The sequence below is a fragment of the Bradysia coprophila genome (genome assembly GCF_014529535.1).
Source record: "Bradysia coprophila strain Holo2 chromosome IV unlocalized genomic scaffold, BU_Bcop_v1 contig_106, whole genome shotgun sequence".
Lineage (NCBI taxonomy): Eukaryota > Metazoa > Arthropoda > Insecta > Diptera > Sciaridae > Bradysia > Bradysia coprophila.
In genome coordinates this window covers 3,450,063-3,456,062 of record NW_023503372.1, presented here as the reverse complement: position 1 = coordinate 3,456,062, position 6,000 = coordinate 3,450,063, and positions in this window count along the sequence as shown.

Sequence of the window (6,000 nt, the reverse complement as noted above, 5' to 3'; positions counted from 1 at the left end):
GCATGCAAATTCTAGACTGAAGGTTTCAAATGTCTTAAAGTGAAAATTTTAGGAGAATTGAAGCAATATAATTATTATGGCAAATTTAATAGAGAGGGATTATTGCACAGCAAAATTGTTTTAATTTGTCTGAATGGTTCAACAATTTCACTTGCAGTAAATGTATTACATCGGCAATAATCATTTGGCATCTGATAGGCTTACATTTCCTTTTCTACTTGCGGTGTGGTGTGATCAGGCATCGTATTAGATCGATTGAATTGAATTCCGTAGAACTGGTCAATTAGGAGTTTTAAGGACAATTTTTATGAAAGAGAGGCTTACACCAACCAAAAAATCGACGATCTATTTTAGAAGTAAAAATAAATCTTGATTTTGGAAATGATATCTTAGGCTACTCAACTTTCGGAACCGCACTGCAGGTGAATGATTCCAACCGAAAATTTGTAGCAATTTAAAAGTAATGAGTTGATAGATTTTATTTTAATCTGTCGAAAATGAATGAAGTAATAGATTTGACACAGATGTGTGCTTGCCGTCTGTAAAGAGTTAGGACCATCATCTGGAAAATAATTTGTTTGACTCCAAAGCTACCAAAATATCAAATGATATTTTCTTGATCATCTTCCGGTGGAAAAAAATAAAAATTGGAAAATTTTCAAGTAGACGATTTTATCTTATTATTAAGATCACTAAGAATCGCTAAGAATCACCTTGAATGAACCTTTCAATGAAAACGTTTACTTTCTTCATACTGGAAAAAATGTTTTGTTTTTAAGAGTCAATTTTCCAAAACTTCGAACAAGTTGTATGAAACAGGAAAACGAGTCATCGGCGATTTTTGGACGGTATACAGTAATTGAATCAGGGAACCCTCCTGAGTCATTTGCAACAAAAAAAATCCTCGAAAAATTCGATATCATATTTCCAAATCCTTCCGGTAAGTGGCCAACGTAGAAAATATGATTTTAAAATGCACTGGCCATACTGGGAAAGTCGGGAGATACCCGAAGGACGTATGAATGTGTATATGACAAAATTGAATAAGTTAATTTCTTTCAAATTTTATAGGCTCTAAACAGTATTTCCCGAAGCGTAAGGTGGCAGTACGTCGAGCCCTGACTTAAAATTGTCTCATAGGTCAAATTATAGGTCAGAAAAATTAAAATAGACGCGAAGAAAAGTGGAATTCTAGAGAATTTTTGTGTTAGCACACTTAAATCAAAATTGAAGCTCAACGAAAGACGTGCCGCGGTAGGTTCATGGTGTCATAGTAGAGGTCACTACTCTTCAAAAGTTTAAATTCTCCCCCCTAAAATGGCTACTACATTACATACACGAAAAATTTCGAAATCTTTTAAAATTCAACATATGCGTCCTCAACACCTCTGCCAACCACCATAATTTCAGATAAATGCGTTAAGTATTGTCGGTGATATGCAACAAAAATTATTGTCGTCACCCTAGTGCAGACCATTTTTTCATGATTTCTGGCGTGAAAACATAATTACTTCGAGGATTTTTTTTGTTGCAAATGACTCAGGAGGGTCCACTGATTCAATTACTGTATATCCTCAAAAAAACGCCGATGGCTTGTTTTAAATTGTTCGAAGTTTGGGCAAATTGACTCTTAAGTTTTGTAGCTCAATAACTCGAACTAATTTGAAGTTATTTCTAGCAATATTCCTATTCCAGCATTCTATATGGAAATATTTTTAGCCCCGTACGAAGTACTGGGGGCTTATAAGATTAATATGCCGTTTGTAACACGTCGAATTGGAAGCAGACAGTAAGGGCAAAGCATTTGGTTATGTTCATAGATGACGAATCCGCAATAAAAAAAATGTCCGTCCGTCCGTCCGTCCGTGACCCCTCTAGCTTGAGTAAATCACAACCTTTTTTCAAAATTCTTTTTTTCCCCGATTGGTATCGACAAAAGTAAGGTCAAGTTCGAAAATGGGCATGGTAGGGTCGGCCCCTCCAGAGCTAGGGGTTTTTCAGTCTTTCGACGATATCTACCGAAATACGCACACAATAGCTGCTTGTGATATATCAAATGAAAGGTATTGACGAGTAGAACAAAGTTGCTGAACATTGTTTTTGGGTAAGTTGCAACGTGGGCTTGTTGGGAGGGCTCAAAGGTCGTTACTCGGCCCTAAGTGTTTTTTGCACATATATCGAGTAAATCTCATCCGATTTTGCTAGTTTTAGTTTTTTATGGAAGGTAATTGAATACCGAAAAGAACGTGGCGAAAAAAGTTTCAAATTTGGGCCCTTGGACTAAGGCCGCTACTCGGCCCTAAGTGTTTTTTGCACATAAATCGAGTAAATCTCATCCGATTTTGCTAGTTTTTGTTTCATTTGAGAGATAATTGAATGCCGAATAGAATGATGGCGAAAAAAGTTTCAAATTTGGGCCCTTGCACCAAGGCCGCTACTCGGCCCTAAGTGCTCTTTGCACATAAATCGAGTAAATCTCAACCGATTTTGCTAGTTTTTGTTTCATTTGAGAGATAATTGAATGCCGAATAGAATGATGGCAAAAAAGTTTCAAAATTGGGCCCTTGGACTAAGGCCGCTACTCGGCCCTAAGTGCTTTTTGCACATAAATCGAGTAAATCTCAACCGGTTTTGCTAGTTTTTGTTTCATTTGAGAGGTAATTGAATACCCAATGGAAAGTTGGCAAAAAATTTTGGGTTTCTAAAATAATGTCGTAAATTGTTGGTTTTATTTGAGAGGTACTTCGTACGGGCTTTCGTAATTGCGCTATGCGCAATTTTAAAAATGAACAGTTTCAGTAAATTTGACAATGCCCAACTTGACTTGCATTTTGGTAACAGACGCATTAGAGGGTTGTAGACGTATTAGGGTTTATTAGGGCTTATTTGGGCTACGGACGTATTATGGTTGCGGACGAAATAGGATTACGGGTTGTACGGGGCTAAGTCGCAGCAAACGCTCCGACTGTTCTGATGACTTGTTTAAATGAGCTGACCACAAAGAAAGTTTCCAAATAAGTTTTATCATCTGTTATCGATAACGGTTACAGGAACAAACGACTACCTCTGACTACTGCGGTCTTATGTTGCAAATAATACGTTTATTAAAGTGAAGTAATAGATTTCAAATCCGTCTCTTGAAAATACGTAATCCAAATGAAGTAATAGATCCGATAGCATACTTGCCGTCTGTGAAAGATTAACAAGTATGACCTTTTCCACAAATTGCAGTTTTTTTTTAATTTCTTTTTTTACACGTGATTTTCCAGGATGCGCCATTATTACAACGTTAATGCTGAAGTACGGAATGCTAAGATCTTACTAGGACAAGGAAAATGACATGAAAATCAATGTAGCGTGGCATTTGTAATAAATTTCACTCGATTTTTTTTCTATTCGCTAACGAACCCCTTGCCAGGACATTATAGATGAAATTTGGTGTGCTTGTGCGAGATTTGTATTTTTGCGTACCTCTGCACTAAAAGCCACAAATTATGCAACACATCCAATACATCTTGTAGCATCGTGAGCTTATGTTAAATCTATTCAATATGCAATCATTCAAAATAACTTTTTGTTATGAAGAAGTCAAACATTTGGTTACTATTGAATTTGTTGTAAAATATTCCATTTATTGAATAGAATGAACAGGATTTACACATGGTTGACGAATAAAAGAATCAATTTAAACGTTTTCTGTAAAACGAATGGCAAATAACAACAACCACATCAGCCGTATATATGTATGTATGTCGATATCGACATTATTATAAATATTATGTGAACCAGAGAGACACATATTATACGTGGAATGATGGTTTATATATGTAGAGTAGGAGTCGAGGAATATCTATCGATTTATGTTGACATTTGAAAATGATTCTGATAAATAAAAAAAACGAAGAAAATTTCGTACATTTATTTACTTGAAGAGTATGGAGGGATAACAACGCTAAGGATGAGGAAGAAATGACTATGATGCGTAAATATATTTTATTAGAAGTTATTGCGGATGTATATCTTATGGGAATATAATTTGAGAAAGTTTTCGATGATGTTTTTGGCAAAACTCCTTGTGTGTTTTTGGATGTGTGTAATCGTATTTTGGGGCTTTTTCGGTTTTCAAGAACAAATTATGGGAATGAAGAAAGGGATCAAAGCGTTTTGAAGATGACAGGATGTATAATGTTTGTGTTGTATATGATTTTTGGGTATGAGTGGATTATATTGTATGCTCAATGAAAAGTTAAAGGTTGTCTTGTCATATAAAATTTACTGCTTTTGATTATCTGGATTAAAACTTAATACAATTTGTCGTTAGACGTTCGAACTTTCAAATTGAAATTTTGGGAAACTCTCGGCAAAAGTTCAATAACAACATTTCGCCTATAAAGTTGAGCCTAATATTCTACTTAACACTTCTCTTTGGATTCACAATGGTTGCTCTCTTACAAGGATCTACAACACCATTTATTTTCCACTTATGCTTTGAATTTGTGATATCTCGGTCTGTTTATAGCAGAAAATCTGTATCTTGAAAATATATTTTTTTTAATAATAAAAAAGGGGATGCTCTCTTGAGCTTATTTGATTGAGTGGCACGTTGTACATTATAGGCTGTGGTGTAATCTTATAGGAAAATATTATCGTCTTTAAAATTGAGAAAAAGTTTGAAACAGAATAAATGCCTTACCTGCTTTCAGGCATCAGTAGAAACTCAAGAAACCTCAGAGGTGTGGCTAGCCGAAAAGAGAATACATAAAATCGATTTATAAAGTTGACGGCTGCATTACAATGTTGCATTAAATTGTGCAAAAATTGCATTTGAAAAGTTTCTGTTTAAACATAGTATTGCACGTAGCATTAACAAGCATCAACTCAGGAGGTAAAACTTAACATTGTTTGTATTATATGTTTAAACTCATGCAACGACAACATAGAGCCTACTGTGATTTCATCAGCCTTCGAATATTTTCTTAGTTGTTGAACAGTGCTATTATTTAGGTCGTTAGACAAAATACTGGGGAATTAAGGTGGCCTGTGTATGAGTCAGATATTTTGCGAAGTGGCCTACCAATACTAGGAGAACATTTCGGGTTTAGGGATTTCGGTAGAACAGTTTTTGTGTTTCGGTACTAAATTTGAGGTCGAGTGGCAGATATAAACATGTAAATATCTAAATTTCGTTGACAAATTATTTTCGAAAAACAATCCTCTGAGGACTTTCAGAGGTTTTTTTTTACTGATTCTGGATGGATTTTCAAAAGATTTTCTTCTTTTTATTTAATTTTAAGAGGGATTCTTTTGAAAAACGACCTGCTGAAATCGGACCCATTTTCCAGTGGACTTTTTTATATGTGTCTCAATAGGTATTGGTCCCTAAAAGCCAATTTTTTTTTTTTTGAAAATTCATCGATGCTTGTGTGGATAGCGAGAGCTGATCGAAAACCGAAAACATGCACTTTTAATTTGGAAATTTCTCCTGCTACACGAAACGTACAAGGTCGTGTGAGGTGTCATTAGAAAGGTAACTGCATGTACTTTAGGGGCACACAGTCGATCATGGGGGGTAAAATGCAACCCTGAGGAGTTACGAGAAGTTGAAAGTATGGGTAAAAGTTTTTATATTTCTTTGAACTTCTGACGGTTCCTGTGCATTCGAAAAGCAACAAAAACATCAAAAAACTGTTTTCCCTAATAGCTACTGATCTTGGCTTTTTAATGACACCAAACATGCATGGGTGAATTCGGCTGAATGCCGATGAATGCGGCTCTGACGTATAAATTTAAGGTTTTGTTCCGCTACTCAAAAAATTCAGTTCACAGAAAGAAATTGATCAAAAAATATTCATTTTGCTGTAACTTCAGCTGCTGATTAACTTTTTCGTAGTTAATGTAAAACAATGTCAACGCATTTCTGCTCTAAATGATTTCCGATTTCCGACCGACCCATGGCCTGTGAATATTATTTTCAAGTCGGGAACGTTAGAGCAACAAGTT